The following is a 20,965-nucleotide window of genomic DNA, read 5'->3' on the forward strand; positions in this document are numbered from 1 at the left end:
AGAAAATTCTGGTCTCTGATGTCCACAGAATGCCCTCTGTTGCATTTGTCAAGGTGAAATATAAAATGGGCTTGTAGCAGAGAGTCAAGTCCATTAAGACAGATGGTTAACCTGAAAACACACTATACAGCTTAATAGAGCATTATACTAAGAAAGATATAAAATTATGTGAGGAGATAAGAAGAAGAAGAAGCAGTGGCAGAAAATAAAAGAGCTTTACGCAGAACAGAAATGTTTGTGATGGTGCAAGGCACAAAGAAGAATGAAAAATAATCCTGAGGATTTCTGTTATATCCCTCACGTCCTGCAAATGGAAGCCCAGTTGTAGAGAGCAACAAAGACATACACATGTAGGCAGAAAGAAGATTACAATGTAATAAATAGGCATAGCAATATTTGTACTTTTAGGAATATGATTCTGGGTGAAGATTGAAGTCCTTGGTTTAGGACTGGCTAAACGATCTTTCTTTTCTTATCTAAAAACCAGAAGAAATAGAATAAAGAGACACATTGCTAGCTGGAAGAGACATGAAAAGCCTGAATAAAAGAAGATGCAGACCTTGAATTTGAGACTTGTCTAGCTGTTCTGTAAGGTTTTTTGATGTCCTAAGGCATCATGTCAGTTTGGACCATGCTCTTTCCCCTCATTTCCAGTGGTGAGCAGTCTAACTCCAAGCTAAAGCCAGTTTTATGACAGTGAAAACAGAAATCAACAATCACACTCTGAAGTCTTGTGAAGGCTCCTGCTTTGTTCACATGGCACATCCTCTGTATCTTACCATTGCTACAACTTTGTTTCGGCTTATATGACATGAAAAATGGTGTGGATGTTTATTCTAAATAGAGTTTCCTTATTCAAATACTGACTACTAGCTAGTTTGGACCAGCATGTAAATGAGAACAGCTTCAAGATGCTGAATCTTTTGTGTTGCTAAATCTAGGATTTGAGCAAATAGCAGGAAAAGCTGCAGTATAATATAGTCCAGCCCCTGAGGAAGAGCCTTACAAACTCCCACCACAGAAACCAGCATTTATTTTTTCTTTGGTTGGGAATTACTACATAACTAGTGGTACTATAGAGGTATTATGTATGGGGAACCTGGGTTACATATTAACAACTTTTTAATTTCGGCATCCAACTTGTGAAAAAGGGATTTCAGGTTCTGCTCCAAAAAGGTATCCTCTATGTCCTTCTAAAGGATTCATTGAAGATAATAAAAAAAGCACAAGCCTGCTATCAGTAGCTGTAAGGACACTATGTAAGAGTTCCACTTCCATTAGGAATATTTTACAGGGGTAGCAATCTGAAATTGAGGACTTCAGTGGGATTATTCTTGATTTATTATAATGCTAGGAAAAGGCAAATCATGAGGGCTGCATTAGAAGTCCACTAGAACTAAGAGTTGGAGCCAAAAACCAGTCACAACCATATAATCAGCCTTATAGTTGCTAAAAGTTTGGGAGGTTTTCATCTTGGTCTGTGATGGAAACCAGAGAGTTCTGCTCTTCTTTCTGTAAGTAGAAGAAGTTAATGTACCTTTTTGCTGTCTCCATCTTCTGTTCTTGTTTACATAGGTGCAGTGAGCACAGCTCTAATGCACAGACCCAGCTTACACAATCACAACCCCAATGAATGACTGGAGGTTGAAAAAGACCCTGATCCAAGATACCAACAAAAAAAGGCTCCTGTCAAATAGCTATAAGGGAATCCAGTGTGAAATAAGCTCCTTTGATTTCATCACTCCGCTCTGCTACTGCCCACCAATTCCCAGTGTTGCCCTCAGCAGCAGGTTATCTCAGAGCTGGCTGAATCTGCAATCTCTGCATGGCTCCCAGCTGAACCCCTCTGGTCAGGAATGAGGTGCACTGGTGAAACTGCTGAACACAAAAGCCTTTGTGATGGAGCTTCACTGCTTTAAACCTAATAATGCAATCAACACCGAGGAAACTTCATTTTCAGCTTCCTTCTAGCTTTCACCATTTAATCAGAGTTAAGTCTAAATGTGTCACATATAGGTTTTATTTCTAATCTAATCTAAAATGTTTTTTTTTCCTACTCCTTATTCCTTTCGTTCCACCTCTGGTTCGGACTACCTGCTATTACATCTCTAGTCAATCATCCTTACCAAACTAGCTTGCTAAATTATCTTCCGAATGTCAGAAGAAAACAATCTGAAATGATGATTTAAAGGAATGATGCTTACTTGGGTCAAGCAAAACACATAAAACCCAATGAGGTATTTTCATACTTTCTTTAGCTCCACTTGAATTACATTCCTATTTGTCACCCCCTTTGTCATTACTGTCACCCTTCACCGACAAATCACTGGCAATTAATACCGAGGTAAAATGGTGAGATAACACTTACCATGTCATTGTCATTGTTCTGCGGTTGATACATAGGAAACCAGAAGCAAGTGACCAAATGGGCTAGAAGATTAGAAGTTAATGGCCAATAAATAAATAAATAAAGGATAATAAAATGCCAGATATTTGGCAACACCTTCTAAATAGGGCTGTTTGTTCTATAGAAACACCAAACAGATTTTGCTTGGTATTTATCTTCATTTGTTGTTAAGTGGAACAGACTGTGAAAATCACAAAGGACACACACTGTCTATATACATTTTAAAAGCCATTTTTCCCCTCAAAATCTGAACATCAGTTAAAAAGAGTAAATCGGAACAGATTTAATTGGTATTTACACACACCAACATTGGCAATTAGTAAAGCATCAGCAGGGGGAGAACAATTACTGCACCCAGTCTAATTGGTCTTTTTGGATGAATTAAAAATAAAGTCAAATTTAACCAGCTGTTTGCAGAAGGAATTTTTCTTTATTTTCATAAACGTGTTTATTTGAATGAAATTAATCCCCATTGGCAATAGGGCAGAATTAGAGTTGTTTTCCTCCTACTAGTCTGTGTATATTGTTGGGGAATATCAGATATTGTAAACACTAACAGCTTGCCTGCTTGGCTTAATGATCATCCAAGTATGATAAAGGAAGACAGATTAATAGTATTTTTACTCATGTAAAATAGCAATCGTCCACTGATTTTCTCAGTATGGATTTCCATCTAGTTACTCAGAGAGATCAGGAGAAAGAGCTGATTTGCCTCCTCCCTCCTTTCCCTTTAAGACATTATTAGCAATAGAGTAAAGAATATTTGAATGTGGAAGATGCCTTTGATCCTTACTGCTCAAAGTCAATACTGCAAGATACAGAGAGTGTATCTTACAAACATGCAAATATCTCCTAGTTGAGAAGGTGAAAAGTAGGAAACTATGAACTAATTTTATCACCCCTACACCTCAAATGCTTTGACCAGGCAGTTGTTATTGCATTTGTCCTTCAAAGTCTGTGACTGATGAGAGATGCTGGACATATTTTATGAGAATTTGACAAGCTGATGCCCATTGCTGAGTTTACAACTCTGGATGCTATAGTGATGGATAGCAGACTTGTTGTTGTAGGAACCTATGCCACACAATGTAATTTGGGCTTCTTTCTGAGAAGTCTTTATGGAAACAGCTGACAGTGATTATTAGAGGCAGAGTATGGAACAGAACGTTAATCTTTGCCCAATTTTGTTCCTTGCATATTTTATTTGATTTTAATTACGACATTTATTTCAGGATTTTTTTGCTATATTTTTTTGCATGTGATAAGTTTAAATAAAGAAAGCTTAAATACAGAACTAAGAAAACACATATTCACACATCCTCACAGAAAAAGTTGATTCATAGGAGTGATCTAAATGCAGACTTCATAGGCAGGCAGGGATCTAAGACAAACCTGAAATTAATGTTATGGTCTGTAATTTGGAAAGAAAAGGATATGTTCAGCATAATTCTTTGAGCAAACTCTGATGGATAACCCATAGGACAATTTTAATATCACTGGAGACATTCTGCTGAGATACATGAAAAGATACATTAGGAGACACTCCTGGACATGCACAAAGAGAGGGGACTGATGAAGAAACATATGGCCAGGGGCACACTCTTGGAAGGAGGCACTCCAAACTGAAGGGACTGTGGCCTGCTGGTGGCCGCACACCAGGTCAGGTACACCCCTGGAGGACTGTTGCTCATGGAGTGATACTAAAAAGCACAGAGACGTGGAGGAAACTCAATAAGAGCATGAGGAGTAGAGGAAATCTGCTAGGAAATGAAGAGAAGCAGAAAGAAACCATTACACTCCACTCCAACCTCCTGTGCTGCCTGTCACCTCACTGGAGCAACTGGGAGAGAGTGACTGTGTGGAAACAATGGCTGTCAAGGCTGGGAAGGTGCAAGAAGAGGTGATTGGCTTAAATTTAGTCTTGAGAATGTGTTTGCCTAAGTGTTTATTTTTTTATGTTTTATGTTTTCTTTTTCTTGAAAAGGGAATCAGTGATTGCAAGTCTGTGTTTATTTGGAATAAATTAAATTAAGTAAAAATTTTTTGAGTTGAGACTGTTTTACCTACTACTGTTTAAAGGACCTGTGAAGACATGTGTGTGATAGTTGCCATCTTGGCTAACAGCATGGGACTGAACAAGAGCTCTAAGAATACGCTAATTATAGTGACTTATATACTTTTACATTAGTTTTATCCATTTGTAGGCATTCTCCTGGAAAAGTTCCTCAGATTCAGGGTGGAACATGAAGTCAAAATGTAACAGAATTTTTCTGGAAAAAGTAAGAAAATACTACAATATATAAACCCCTTTGGAAGTGTATTGAGTGATGTATTCTGTAGCGTTATTCTTGCTTTGCAACTTATGTCAATAACTTTGTTGAATTCATGCCTTGAGCAAGAGACCATTGACTTCTCTTACTTGAGTCTATAGAATGGCCTCCTGAACTAGAAGTACAAGCTTTTAACTAATCACTAAGGCTTTATAGCAGGAACAGAAAAATCATTCCCTCCACACTGCAGTGCAAATTGGGAGCTATAGCACATACTCCAGAGTGCGTCGTACTTGCAACAGGTGACTTCATCCTAATGTGCATGAATGATAACAGGTCAAAAGTAGCTGAAGGGAATAGAAGGTACTATGGATAGAGAAGTTGAAAGAATGATAAAAACTTATGAGTAGTTCTTTACTGAAAACATCAAAAGAAAAGGCCAAGTAAAATTGGTAGATTACACATAAACAGAGTAAACAGCAATGAATCCGGGGAAAAACAAAACAATCTCCCCCCAAAACGAAACCCAGAGGAATAGATATGTTGTGATGTAGAGAAACAGGCAGAATGAGCACCTTGCAGAACTGTGCCAGGACCTGAAATGGAATAAATGGCATGATATTCAGAGATGGCGAAGTGTGAGTATTTAGCATCTCTGAAAACCAAGTCAAAGACGCCTGCTCAGGGGAGCTTTCTCTTGTGTGTTTCTATTCTATAACAAAGCCAGCCAGAGAAGGTGAACGGAAGTGAAATACATGAAAAGAGTTTTTCCACCATCAACAGATCCAATATGTGATTGATTCATAGTAGAGCAAAGTACAAGAGAAGAAATGAGGGTCACTGTGTAAAAGAAATATAAATTAGTAGCTAGGAATAACTATTGCTGCTGAAACCACAACATGGGTTCAAGTAAAGAAAAGATGAAGGGGTGCTTTGAACTTCCTGGAATGCATTTTTCTTCCAGAAACTTGTTTCTCCTCTGTGGTCCTACCAGGAAGAGCTGGGTCTCCTGTACAGAATTCTTCTGTTTGAAAAGCAGGTAGAACAGCTCTGTTTTATTTTGACTTTTCATTCCTTTTAATAAACCCTGGCTCTTTCAGTGATCTTTCAGTGTGGTCATTCTCAATTTGCCTCTTTCTTCTAAACATTTCTTTTCCATTCTGTTCAGCACCTCAAGCAGCTGTGTCACTTAGGTGAGACTGAGGACTGCTGCCAGAATTGATTCATGGAGGCAGGGAAACAAGGTGATGGTGTCAGGGTGTTTTCAAGGAGAACTACAAACAGAGATGAGGGACTTCCAGTGATTGATTATTAATACAATCAGTATCTCTGAGTTGATGTAGGACTTAACAATACATTAACACAAAGTGCATGACAATGAGGAGAAAACTGGTTCATTGCTCATTTTTAGTGACCCTCTATTCAAAAGTGCTGGTTCTCAGCATCAGCATCAGCCAGAGTTCACATTTTGCCTTCCTTTTGCCTGGGTTGCTGATGTGAGGTCTCGTTTGGGGTGCTGTTGTGGTTTGGGCAGTGTTTCTTTCAGCTCCAAGCATGAATTTGCAAATAAACTGTCATGTCTGTTTATAAATCTCTCTTCTGCCAGTAGCAAGTAGGGAATAGTAGTGAAGATGGCTTTATGGGATGGGGAGCAGGAAGAATATTAAACCCATGGAAAAGAAAGCCAATACAAACATAACCAATTTTACTGTGGAAATTAATTATTTGACACTAATTATTATGTAAAACTTCACTGTATGTTTCTTACTACTGTAGTTGACAGTGGCTGGATGCCAGGTGCCTACCAAGCCGCTCTATCATTCCCCCTCCCCAAGGGGGGCAGGGGGAGAAAAATTATAACAAAAGACTTATAGGTCGAGCGTTGGAAAGGAAGATCACTCAGCAATTACTGCCATGGGCAAAACAGACTCAACTTGGGGAAATTAATTTATTGCCAATCCAAAGTCAGAGCAGGGTAATAAGAAATAAAAACAAATCTTAAAACACCTTCCCCTTACTCCTCCCTTCTTCCTGGGCTCAACTTCACTCCCAAACTTGCTATCTCCTGCCCCTGAGAGGTGCAGGGGGATGGGGAATGGGGATTGTGATTCATTAATCGTATGCTGTCACTGCTGCTCCTTCCTCTTCAGAGGCAGGACTCCTCACACTCTTCCCCAGATCCACAGGGGACAGCTCTCCATGAACTTTTCTAATATGAGTCCTTCCCATTGGCTGCAGTTCTTCATGAACTTCTCCAGTGTGGGTCCTTTCCATGGGGTACTGTCCTTCAGGAACAGATTGCTCCAGTGTGTATCTCCCACAGGGCCACAAGTCCTGCCAGAAAAACCTGATCCAGTGTGGGTTCCTTTCTCCACAGTCTTGCAGCCTCCTTCAGATGCATCCATATGCTCCAGCATTAGTCTTCTAGGGGCTGCAGGTGGCAGTCTGCTCCATCATGCACCTCCATGGTCTTCAGGGGGACAGCCTGTCTCACCGTGGTCTTCACCACGGGCTGCAGCGGAATCTATGCTCTGGTGCCTGGAGCACCTCCTACCCCTACTTTTTTGCTGACTTTGGTATCTGCAGAGTTGTTGCTCTCACACATTCTCACTCCTCTGTTCCAGCTGCTGTTGCACAGCAGTTCTTTCCCCCTTCTTAAATGTTATCTCAGAGGCACTACAAAAGTCAGTGGTTGGCTCAGTCTTGGACACCAGCAGGTCCATCTTGGAGCTGGCTGGCATTGGCTCTATCTGACATAGGGGAAACTTCTGGCATCTTTTTACAGAAGCCACCCCTGTAGCCCCCTCCACTACCAAAACATTGCCATGCAAACCAATACAGCTATGTAAAAAACTTTAATGTTCCATCATTCTCACACTAATTTACTTGTTTTTCTCTCACATGTACAAAAAAAAATTCCACATCTGAAGTTTCAGATGCATGGGTTAGAGGTGTAACAGAGGGAACAATCAGAGTGGAATGGAGATGCATCAATTCTTCATGAAGAGCAGGTCAGCAAGGAAGATGAAACTAATGTTTTCAGTGGATCATGTGTCTTTTTGCACTACAGTGCTACAGTGCTGGGAAAATCTACACAGACATATGCACAAAACATGAGTTATTGGTCTTTGTATAAGAAAAATAAAAAACTTACACATAAAATAAGCACGAGTGAGCTCAAACTTATGGGAATTTTAGGCTGATATTCACAGAAGAAGGGATTCATCAACATGCCCAATCTACTGAACAAGATGTATCAAGGATTTCTCCTTAGGATGTCACTGTGCTTGGGATCTTTAGTCTTTCATATTCTGAAGATAATTGTTCAAGGTTGGTTCTATATTTCTCACTGGAAACAGAAGAAACCCTACTGCTGAGTGCAGTAGTTAGTTTAAATGTCTGGGAAATGAATGTCTCTTTTGAAGCAGAGGCTGAATCCATGAAGTCTTAGATTATTGTGGCTGTTCAGACAAATGGTCAATACATAACTTAGCTGCCCTCAAATTCTCTGACTTTCTGTTTCCTTTCAGTATTTTTATCTGCAAAATGGATTGCTTTACTACCTGTAAAACTGGAGTGGCTTACTTTTGATTAATAAGGATTGTGAAATACACAAAAATAGGTAGAACAGCCAGTAAAGCGATAGATTTTGATTGAAATTCTGTGTTTCATAGAATTCTGTAGCCAAGGCTATAGCTTGGTTTATGAGTCTTGTTTCATAACTTTGAGAGTTTCATCATATCCTTTATTACGATAGCTGGTCATCTTTACTACTTTAGCAGTAGTAACTACTCAGTAGTTGGCGGGTCTGAAAGTAGCTACTATGCAAGGCGACCTTGCTTAATTTTCCATACAAATCAGTGCAGTCATCTCTTTGTCATGAAGGTGTAGGAGAGGAGAAATTTGAAGGCCGTGTTTGCCCTGTACCATGTGTCCATTTTTGAAGATTAAATATCCTCCTTCTAATCACTCCCAGACCTCAGAATTTCCTGAATTCCACAATTTTCTTTTTTTTTTTTTTTTTTAACAGATCCCAGGCAGCCCTGCCAAATAAGCTAAATTAAACATGCCAATGTCTGCACCAATACAGACAGAAAGAAAAACTATATGATAAACAGTTAATCCAGATAGCTTCTTTTGCTCTTGACAAAGAATTCCACTTCTCAGCAAGTCTGTAGTTTTTCCCTATCCCTTCTCACGTGTATTTTTTGGAATAGCAGGCATAATCCAAGACTGGGAAAGAAGCCCAATGGTTTTGAATTTCACACTGGGGACCATGATGAGCTGGTTTGAAGCAAAAGTGACAGCGAATGATGTTTGCTTCATGGCATGAACAGGTCATTTTTAAGTCTGGAAGAAGCCATTAGGATCCTCCAAAAAAAGAACTTGTTTTATTTTCTTTAAGAAATTAGTTCCCCTTTCCACAGATTCCACCTTTCGTACCATTTGTGAATTACTATCAAAGCCAAACAATCAATTGAAAGAACTGATGTATTAGAGGAACAAGGTAAAGCTTGCTCTTCCCTCCAATATGTATTTTCACTATGAAGAATCCGCACTACCTCATTTAAATCTTTCCTGAAGTGGGTCACACAGGGAAGCTGATTGATAAGGTGTTGGAGAGTTGAACTTTATGGCCGAGCACCAGACCTCTATCAACTGTAGGAAGGAAGGTGTGCCACAAATGGAGCTGTCACTGCTGCAATCATGCTATTAAATCTTTAAAACTGGCAAATTTACAGCCTGGAAGAAGGGGCACGGGCTGATCCACTCATAGAGATTGAATATGGAAGAAGAATAATTTGAAACTGCAGTGAGTTGTTGGCAGGAGACTTGAACTCTAGTGAACAAACCTATCTGAGCTCAGTTGGGGAAAACTGTGTAGTTGTGCTGCCTTTCATCAGTTCAGTGACAGGCTGAAAAGCACACTAAATCTTCTAGTACAGAAGCATTAAATTCAGGCTTTTTCTTTCTCTTTTTTTTTTTTTTTTTTTTTTGAGCACATGAAACCGTGAGAACAAAAAGAACAGATGCAAGCTTCTTCTTTTGTGCCAAAAAAGAAAAAAGTAAAAAGAAGGAAAAAAATAAAAAAGTGGAAAAACTGCACAGAGAAGAAAGACACATACACATGCAAAGTAGTAAAGAGGACCACCTCATATACTGGCAAGTGGGGCAGGAACCTTTTGACACTTGTCAAGGAAAACTGGAGGGGTTTGAGGTGCTCTGAAACTATGACCTACTTTGAAGAAACCACTTAAATCTGCTGTACACCAGAATGATGAGGCAGTTGTACAGGTATGACTAATGGATATTTTGATTATGAACAGATGTCATCAGTCCAAAATGAGTTTGAAGACATCAGTTTTTTGGGGCAAGGCTGTACCATGGATCTCTGATGTCAATACAATTCAGTTGAGCCATAGTACATATAACTTTACCAGGTAAACTTTACCAGGTAAAAAATAGAGAATGAAAAAAATAGATGCACTTCATCTCAGAGTAGCTATTAGTTCAAAATAGTTGTGCAGGCTGAGTAAGAGGAGAACACAAATCTTTGTTCTAGCTGACTCAAAACAGGGACTTGAACTTTATTATCTCACATGCTAGGCAAATATCCCATCATCTGTTGACCTTTCTGGTTGCTAATGTCATTGTCTCTAATTTTGATTAACTATTCTATCTTTACTGAAACTGATATGATCATTCCTGCAAAAGGTCTCAGTTTTAATGAACCAGTGCTTTCTAAAGAAAAAAAATAATTGTTTCACTGGAAATTCCTGAACGATTCTATTTATTAGAAGGTGAAATTCTACTAATGTAATCCTTTAGTTATGCTTACACTCAGGAAACAAATTAAATGAGCCAAAGATTGTTCTCTGGTGCTGAGGCTGCCTGCTATGGCAGAGTCTGCATTCACATAACTAAACTTATACCCTTTTCCACAGTGGAGAGGTTTGTCCCAGTCTGATCAACTCTAGTAATACCCCGAGTATTACTGAGGAGAGTGCTGATTGACTCAGGCTAAAACTGCACTAATCATTTAAGGAAATCATATAAGGAAATAATTTTATGGAAAACTGCAGGGTGGAACTCATACCTGTGTTTTCAATTCACTAACATGGATGTAACCAGTTTACACAGACCAGGTCTTATGCTGTGCTTAGTGCTGCCAGTGATAGTTACTGGATTATATTTTTATATCAATGTGTGGGAGAGCAGGTGTGTGTCAAATTAAAAATTCATAGACTCAGTGAATCTCTTTGCTAAATTTGATTTTTTATATTTTTATTTTGCATTGAAAAACTATCAAAATCACCGTGGGTCAGGACAAGTATTCACTGTTCCTATCTGCGTAGCCTGTAGACTGATGCAGTCTGAAATTCAGGCAAAAATTTCAGTGTTTGTGGCTTAAATTTTAGGAAAAGCAATAAAGTATGAAGAAGAAGAAGAAAAAAATCCCTCACAATATTGTAGTTTGACTAATGAGCAAGACAAACATACCTGAATTTCTACGGCGTATTGTGTATGCCATGGCAAAACCAGTAAAAAGTGTAGGTCATATTTCTGATATGCTAGAGGAGGTTTACGTAGTAAAACTAATCTCTCTGAATTAAAGCTGCTCCACAGGAAGGTGCCAGTTACAAGAGCAAAACGGTGATTTGTATACAGCTTGTCAGATGTTCAGGAAGCAAGCTGAAGGAGAAGTGTCCAGTTGGTTATGTTGAAAAGAGAAGCCATATCTGGATGGATTACCAGTGTTCTTCAATGTTATCTTACATAATACTTCTGTTAAAGGCTTTGGCACACAGGTAGGTGTGTACTAATGAAATTTGATAATGACACATGGGTAGGTGGCTGGCACTTATTCTTTTAATACTGAAGCTAGAATCTATGATTTATCCCTGTGGGGTACATGGGGGAGTATATGTGGGCCCTAGAGAAGCGTTTTTTTTTTTTTTTTTCTCCCTCTTTTTTATACAATTAAATTAGGAGACAGAACAATTGAGCTAGGCCTTTGCTCTTGTGAACCAATGCTGCCTAAAGAGTATATTCTTATAATAACGCAACTTAATTTATAGTGCCAATTCAACTTCTTTGAGGGCTCATTATTTAAAGTAACATAAAGGCAATTTTTTGTGTTAGATTTTTATTGTGATGGTATATTTAACTAATGGTGCGTTATGAGGAAACTCTTATTGGAGGCAGAAATTAGCATTACTTGAATACCAAATTAATTCATCATCGTCTGTGCTAAGAAAAACCCTAGCAAATGAATTTATAATGGGACTGCTTAATGTCCAACTTTTTTCTCCTTGTCTTTCGAGTTGAGAGAAATGCTGCAAATTAATGTAATATTGGAAATGGTCTGATGTTAGTGCAGGAAAGGATTTCAGTAGTGTGTAATGTCTGTATATCTTGTATCTGATACATATATATACGGTTAGGCACATATTTATAAACCTACACAGAAAAATGTGTGACATATCATGAAGAACTACAGAAATATATACACAAATACCTAAATACAAACACATATATGGCTGTGGGCCTGATTCTAGGCTACTGTAAGCCAGCAAAAACTCTATTAACTTCTACTCTGTGCTGAGGATCTATCCTTGAGGAAATTTTAGAAATACATCAGAGCTTTATGAAGGGCATACTTCTCAGGGTGTACTCTCGTGGTCTGACACATATTGATCTAAGGCTACATACATATGAAGAGGGGAATGCTGCCTCATGTGATCCTGGCCACATGCTTCCACCCTTGAGTCTTCTCTTCATAGTGCTTGTTATGGTGTGATTCTGATTCTTTGCTGGTCTGAAAGCAACCACCAAAAAATCCTGTTAAATTAGACCAGAGAATTCGCTGAATGCATCAAGGTACACTGTCCAGAGGCAGCCCAAAAGGAGCTGTGGGAATCTGTGCCCGCAGATGGACAAATGAGCCAGACCATTTCTTCACCACACAACTCAAATTACATCAGCTAAAGCCATCTGTAAAATCTTAAGGTCTAAAACATGGGTTGATTTCAAGTAGTTTTGTAGTTCAGACAAGTTAGTTCTGAGAAACCATAGAGATCTGTGATACATCTTTTCTTTAGTGTTGTTGGAAAACAAGTCCAGAGTCAGAATATTTATTTGAGAAAAGAATATATACTACATAGGAAGTTTAGAACTTCTAGAACTGATAGTTACAACTTTTAAAGATTAAATTAAGAGAATCTGTACCTTAGCAAGCTCTGAAATCCAGCCTATGGAAATGCACAAGTTAGGCTTTGAGTGGGCTTTGATGAATTAACTAATTAATGTTTTTGTTTTTGTTTTTGTTTTTTTTTTTGATGTATCATCTGCACACCACCATATGCCTTATATTCACTTTGCATATTTGCAGCTGGCCATTTTTTCAGGACCCCTGTTGACATCAGTGGGGTCTGAACCCAATGCTGATGCTGTTTTATAGCATATCCTGAACAGCTCTCAATGCGTGCAGGAGGATGCAGTATGTTCACAGGAGGAAGTTTTCAGCAGTGAAAATGAGTGTTGCAGAGCTGTAGAGACCAATCCTTTGCCTCTGAAGATTGCCTGAGCCTTGGCACAGAGGTACTTTTGTGCCAGGATACTATTTAGAAATGTCAAACTCAGAGCGCTAGTGTCTGCTGCAACACCAGAAAATGTTGACTGGCATTTTCAGTAGCATTTTATCCTTGTAGTTGTACCTCTGGATTTTTAAACCATGTAATAATACTGCCAAATGATCATTAGTACTGAGTAAGCCTAATCACCATTTAAATGGAAACAAGTCGTGTGAGTAAACAAGGGATATGAAGTTCATTATTTCACTTTGCAAATCAGTAACTCTGGGGAAATTTCCATTTTAATATGCTGTTTGTTTTAAGGTAATGACTAAAAGGTTAAGATCACATATATCCTGTGGATAACGTAAACAAGCATTTCTTTCAGCTTCTTTTATCTGAACAGAAGCTCATATGCTGTAAGGTTTGTTTATTTATTTCTTACTTACTCACACACTTACTTTGTCAAACACTTCAATTTTTGTCATCCTACTGCACCTCTGTTGTCTGTATTCTTAATCTTTACTGAAAATATTTGGTAATGATGGTGGTGTGCGTTTGTAGGTTGTTTTAGTGAAAAGAGGTGGTAGAACTTAACCTTACCCTTTAGTCTTGTATTTTATAGAAACCTGTATTTTCTCTGGCCATATGTTATTTATTTCATTATTATGTTTACATCAAAAGATCAGTGATCATGCTCAGGTATTAGGAAATAAATCAGCCCTCGAATTTCAGAGGTACTTTGTATGACATGCAAGGGTCCATTTTACCTTAACCTCTTACTCTGTTATTTTGCCAGTGGCTATTGCAGTGATATTAAAGTATTTAGAGAAAGCATGCTCTGGATCTTTCACAATTCCTAAACAGAATCAGTTCTTTGCATTTTCCTGCCTTTTTTTCACCTCCTTACATTTTAGTGTTCCAGGGTAGAATTACAGTAGCTTAGCAATATTCATAGAATGGTTTAGGCTGGATATCGGGAGGAATGGGAACTAGTTCAGAAAATATCTTCCGTGCTCATAAATAAATAAAGTAAAAAGATTATCTGCAGCAGTGGCAGATTGATTTGGCGAGAGACTGGGGTCAAAGATTTTTACTTGTCTTAATGGTCTTCAATTAGAGCATCCTGCTGAGAAAGACTGGCATGTTTTGGCTCTGCCAGTGTCAGGCTGCACTATAAACATGCTATTGCCTGAATTGTGAATTGCTTGCCACACAGATGAATGTTTGTCACAGTGTCTGGGAGATAGATGTCACAGCCTAGTGAAGGCCTGCTTATCATTCATGTGGTCACTTCTATTACCTCTGCTCGGACTGTGCTGACCTGCTATTAGTGACTCTAATTTAATTTCCCCCACCGGTGTCATGGGTTATTTCTTCCATTACTTTAGAGATTTAATTTACAGGGTAAACTCCATCACTTGAAAGAAAGAATTTTTCATGACATGAAGAACAAGTTCTTTTCGAAGATTAACATGGTGCTGGCTATTTATCTTGGTCATCTCTAAGGCATAAGGCTTAAACGTCAGTGAATGACAATATGTTCATATTTTGGCGCTGTTTCCAAAAGATGTGAAGTATTGTATGTTTTCTCAATTCAGCTATACCACAACATCTAAAAATGATTCTGTGCACAGCGTTATGAAAGACCAGTTACACTTTTGTTACAGCTATAAATAAGCTTGTGGGCAGTTGAGCCTGGGCTCACATTGAAAAGACTGACACACAGATACAACAGTGACTGTAATAGGCAAGTACTTTAGCACATATCCTAGTTTTCCCTCATATTATTGGACCCAACTATTGAAAAATGGAAAGAAGCAATCCTAAATATCTGAACATGAATTTAAGATCATTAATATAATTATCTTCATTTTCTAGAATAAAAAACCTTGTAGTCATTAATTGATTTCATAGCGTGTTCTAATTCAAATGTACATGCCTCCTGGAAAAGAGCAAACCTTGACTACTTATTAAAAAAAAACTTATTTCCTTACATAATAATAAGTGTAACTATCAGAGCTTAATATAATTTTATGCATTAGTGAAATAGTTTTAACTGTTTGCCAGAGGTTTATTTTCCTGTATGCCTAAAAATGTTCTCCAGGAAAATATTTACCACCATTTTAATGTTGTTTTTTCAAAAAACATTATCTGAATTAATATCTGCCACCTTGGGGAATTCCTACCCCTCTACAGCCTCCAGCCTGAAAGTGCAACCAAGGCCCATTAAACCATGGCTTAGCCACTGAAAGGGAGCCAGCAGGGCTTTACTGGTCCAAGCCTAACAGAAGGAGGAATGAATGAAGGGGAAAAAGCTGCCTGCCAAGCCCTTCCAGGGCTGTGTGACTCTGGGGTCAATAGAGGAGACAGCAGCAAAGGGAAGACACCACTGACTAGTTTGGCTTCCAAGGATAAGGGACAGCATGGGGAGGTGTATGGGATGGAATGAAGTTTATGCCAGCTCATTTGGGAACTGGCCACAGTTTCAGATGAATCAGACCAAACTTTCTTAGCACAGTGGAACTGTCTATAAGGAGTGAATTAAATGATCTTGTACTTGAATGCCTTCGCCCACTGTCTGCCCGTCCATCTCACATCGGTTTTCATAAAACAGAGAAGCAGAAGGTACAGTGAAGAAGTTTAGGTTTTCCCATTACTAAAGTGTGATTCAGTAAGACATTCATACATATTTATATGCCCACATATAAAGTGTATATGTAATATGAGTATGTGTTGTGTTTGTGTGCTTTAAGGAAAGGGAAATCTTTATTAATTTTTCAGATTCTGACTAGCAATAAACCTATACATAGAGTTTATGTCGTCAGTGAAGAGTTCACTGGGAGTATTTGTTATTCAGACTGACATGTAGGTCATGTTGCTATTTCTGTTCATATGAAACAGAAAGAATCAAGTTTTCTGTGTGAAGACTTGTGATTATTAATTTATAATTTACTTTCTGCAACTGCTCTGCATTATTCAGTTAGAATTAAAGTTGTCTTACAAAGACCTTACTTGAAAGCTTTAAAAAGAATTTCAGAATTTAACTGCTTCCTACATTTCTCCTTGTGTTAGGGCCACCTCTTGAAATTCAGTCAATAAGGGTGCAAACGTTGCTTAGAGCAATAGGAAATGCAACACAGAATCTTTATTGCCAAATATTTTTCCTATCAATGGTCCTTGCTTACCTCTCAATAAGACTGTCTTCTGTTTGTGTTGTTATGAACTTGTCATATTTGAAAAGGAACAGTTCAGCAAGGAGCATGCAGTAGGATGATATTAAATTCTGAAGATAGAAAAGTTCCAATTTTGATGCAAATGAATTTGTTTACATAAAAGTGCAATAAACAAAGAGTAAATATCTGGAGACAGAGTCTGTTCAGTGTTGTAGATCTACACACAAAAATGCAAGTGAAGGTTTCAGGAAGCAATTTTTATTGAGGATCAGGTTCTGCTGCTGCTTGCTTTGAAGCACATAAGTCACTGAAGAGCAGGCAGAAAGGAAAGGAATAAATTCTCCATGTTCTGGGACTCCTCCCTTACCTCAACAGGTGTCTGTGCAGTGAGAAATGCAGTGTCAAATGCAGTGTCTGTGGAGTGAGAAATGAAGAACCCGGTCTGGAAGGGACTTCTGGCTACTGAATGGTTTAAAAGATACAACTCCAATCAGAGAATCTAGTCCATGAAGTATACTGTATGTTTAACTATTTAAAACATATTTTTCAAACTTTTCAAGCAGTTCTTGTGTGTATTTAGTTGCCAAAATCACCACTAGCTGTACATTCACTTTAAAACAAATACATTATCTCTCTACTGAAATATCTAGTCAAACGCTTCAGTGAACAGTTCTATTTTGAAGTTGATCTGCAAGTAATTTATGATGAAATAGGTACTACTCTTATTGGATTTTTACTGCAATAGCTCAGGGAATGACATATTTCTTGTTGATAATTCTCTTCCTTTCAAGTGCCTCTGAGAAGTTATGGCAAAAGTGATATGTGTAAGGTAAAAGCAAAACTAGAAAAACTAACATTTCCTTTTTTGAGTGCACAGCATTTGAGCTTCAAATTGGTGTTTCAAGGTAGCCAGTGCCCCAGATTCAAAACATAAGTGGGAGCTTTTTTTCTGGTTTCTGCTGACAGAGCAGTCCAAAGGAATGCTGACTGCAACAAGCCTCTGAGCCTTAGGCATGACTGAAGCTCACTTGACAAGATTCACTTACTAAACCCAATGTGTGTGATGAGACCCTGTCACAGTGGAGCGTGACAATAATGCAGAGTGGTGGAGAAATAGGAAAGGCAGCTGAGTCACTATATTTACAAGTCACTAATCCACTCCAGCTATAATCACTTTAAAAGCCTATGGATTTGGACAAAATAGTTGTGAGTGTATTTTTTTTTTTTTGAAGGGTAGCTTTTTGAACTAATCATCCTGACTTAATAGTATCTGTTAAACAGAAATTGAGTTTTATAATCAAAAATGCCTAAGGAGTAAGGGAAGAGGTTTATTTTAAAGTGTGGAAAAAATTTACAGACCTAACTGGGTTAGCTGTTATGGACAAAGATCTCAGAGGAATTTATAGCCACATAGATGTATCCAGTAGTATTGCTCATACACACGTCCTCTAGTACTGGTACAAAATACCTCAAAACCCCAGCAACTAGACCTTAGGTTTTGCTAAAAAAATACAGATCATTTTCAAAGCAATATATCTGAAAGTGTCTTATATGAGTTTTTAATGTGAGATGCAGTACAGTTGCATCTGGAAACCTTTAAGGTTTTACAAAATTGCATGAGCTTAAAATTGCTATATATCAGTCTGTGGGGTTTTTTGGACATATCTTCTCTTTCAACTCTTGTAGTGCTGGCTGTGTGGGTTCCTCATAAGAAGAGTCTACTTGATGTACATGCCAGAAGCATTAGTTTCTGCAAGAAGGGCCACAGAAGAGTGTGGACTTGGCTTCAGCTGTGGCTAGGGTCTTGATCAAATGCCAGGACCCTGGGGAATATGGTGAGCAGGAGGTTAGAAGTGAATTGCTGGGGAGCCAAACCTGAACAGAGTAACAATAGGAACAAGGAGGAACTTCAACATATCTATGGGATTTTGTATATAATTTTAAAATAAAACAGAAAATAAAGCCCCCCCCATATTTTAGTATTGTGAGGCTTCATAGCTTTACAGTGCTTAGCAGGTTTTAAAGTAAATATATGAATAAGGGTCTTACTAATACACTGGAAATATGAGGAATATGGGGAAGAGGTGAAAAAAGGAATACAGTTCACCAGATGAGATGAGTGGGAGTTTTATGGCAGGCTAGGGGTGATGGCTCTGACTGGGCAAAATGGTGGATCTCGGGAAGAAAAGATGGGAATCCATGGAAATGGAAATGGAAATGGAAATGGAAATGGAAATGGAAATGGACAGCTCTCTGTTTCAGATTAAGGATGTTGAAAACTGCTCTGTCACTGCTTGTGTCCTCTTTGTTGTTAGAAATGCAATAGCCCCACATGGAGTGAAGATTAGAGGCTACATGAAATTCAGTAATGGCAACAGCTGAATGGAGAAGTTAGAATCTAGAGAACAGTGCGCTGCTGGTAACCCACTGATGTGTTGTTGTGGGGAAAAAAAATAAACCAAATAAGGAAAAATATTCCCTTGAGTTCTGAAACAGAAACTGGAAACCACAACATGAAGATCAATTCACAAAAAGTCTGTAAGATAAGACTGATTCAGCCACTGAAGAACATCTTGCTCCTAATTGGGATCATACTTGTTGACTTGCTAGACATACAGCAGCCCCTAAGAACAGAGAAGCAGGAATCCAATTTGTTTTAGTTTAACTCGCCATTGTATTCCATAATAAATGTCTGATTAAGGAAGACTTAGATAATTAAAACACAGCCTTACACAAAGAGGGAAACACTCTAGATATAAACATGTAGATGATAATTTGTAAAATTAGGATTTAAAACAATTATTATTAAAAGCAGTTTAATTTGCATATTTAATATTAACCTTGCAACTTGCATTCAGAGGATTCTACAAAATGGAGAGCAAACAGAAGATGAAATTATTGTGGGATAGGTAACAGAGATACACAATTTTGAGATAGATTATAGCAGCTAGACAGTTAACTTAGAAAATGCTGTTTTCTAGGTGCAGGACAGAGTGATTCATTTACTTAGCCAAGGCTAAAAATACAGAGAAGAAAAGAGAAACCCATGCTTCAGAAAGTTCCCAATAGAAGGGAAGACACAATAGAGTGACTAAAAGGAGCATCTGGAGAGGAGTGTTTGGAAAAAGTAGCAAAGCAGCCTGCTTCTCTCAGCCAAAAGTTGGTTTTAAATGGGCTGAATGGGAATTGCTGAGGCTGCAAGAGTAGGTTTCAGGAGAAGGAAAATATACAAATAGCCTATATTTTACTTGATTGTCTGTGGATATTACACACTTTTGGGTAAATTGCTGGAAAGCACTTTGCTCTGAAGGGGTTGCTGTTGGTCATTTTCAATCAGCCACTGTTCACAGTGGCAAGGGAGAAAGGAGTCAGTTAGATTGAGAAGTGCAGTTAGATTTACAGACACTGGGGAGCTGCCACCTGGGGATCTAGTCCTTGTGCACCTGGTCTGTGACTTTCAACTTTAAAAGAAGTGATGAAGATCAGAACTCTCACCTCTTTGGACTGAAAGGGATTGAACTCTGATAGAAGGTGTCTGGCTCGGTGTCAGGTAATAGCACAGAAACTGTCTGTCTGCTGTAATTGATAAAGATTTTCTCTACCTCTGCTGGCAGGAGAGAAGTGGGAATGTGCTGGCAATAGCCCTGGGTATGTTTGTCATTGCTTCCCGGGAGGCAGAAGTCTCCTTGCTGAACTTCTCACTGGTATCAGATGCAAATATGACATGTAGTTTGATCTCAAATATTGATAGAGAACTGTCAGAGTGTGATGGTTTGTGCAATCTTTATCATGGTTGAACTCTCAGGTTTTAGATCTACTTATGGAACAGAAAACCATTGTTTCCGTAGTAGCCCTTCTTCTTTGTCTTCTTGGGAGAGCTTGAGAATGTTATTTCACACTGAAGTATTTAATTTCTCTGCAATACAGAGAAACTAGAGTTAATCATGCCTTGATGCTGGAGACTGGACAGAACAATCAGAACTGGCACCTGTAAACAGACGATGTGATTGCCAAATGTGACACAGTGCAACAATTGGGCATTATTAGATCACAGGCTTTCTGGCGCTGGAGGTAACAACTATGGCCAAAAGTGTCTGGTACATGTGGTTAGAAGAGGTTAATGTTTCCTCTTACGCTTGGACCCCACCACTGCTATCTGAATTTCATCATTGGTTTATTCTAATTTCTTCTCTAAGAGCTGCATATTCTCTAGGAGCTGCTAATCTTCTCAACTGCTGTTTTATAGTATTAGCACATCTATCATTTACAGAGTGTTTAGTAGCGGTGTGATGTAACCTATGACTATTACCCTTTAGAAAGTAGTTTCCTCTTAAAACAGGTATGTAACTTTCTGGGGATGTCGTGCTTGAGGACAATAAACTGGGTTGGGATCTTTGCTCTTATTAAGGCTGATGTGTTAATCTGGGTAGTGGTGAAGTTTATCATCGTATGACTGAGGATAAATGAATTGTGAAACAAAATATATTAATTTTAATATCATAAAGTGCTTGTAATACAAATAACATGTCATTTTATGAT

The sequence above is a fragment of the Calidris pugnax genome, unplaced genomic scaffold (genome assembly GCF_001431845.1).
Source record: "Calidris pugnax isolate Ruff unplaced genomic scaffold, ASM143184v1 scaffold219, whole genome shotgun sequence".
NCBI lineage: Eukaryota > Metazoa > Chordata > Aves > Charadriiformes > Scolopacidae > Calidris > Calidris pugnax.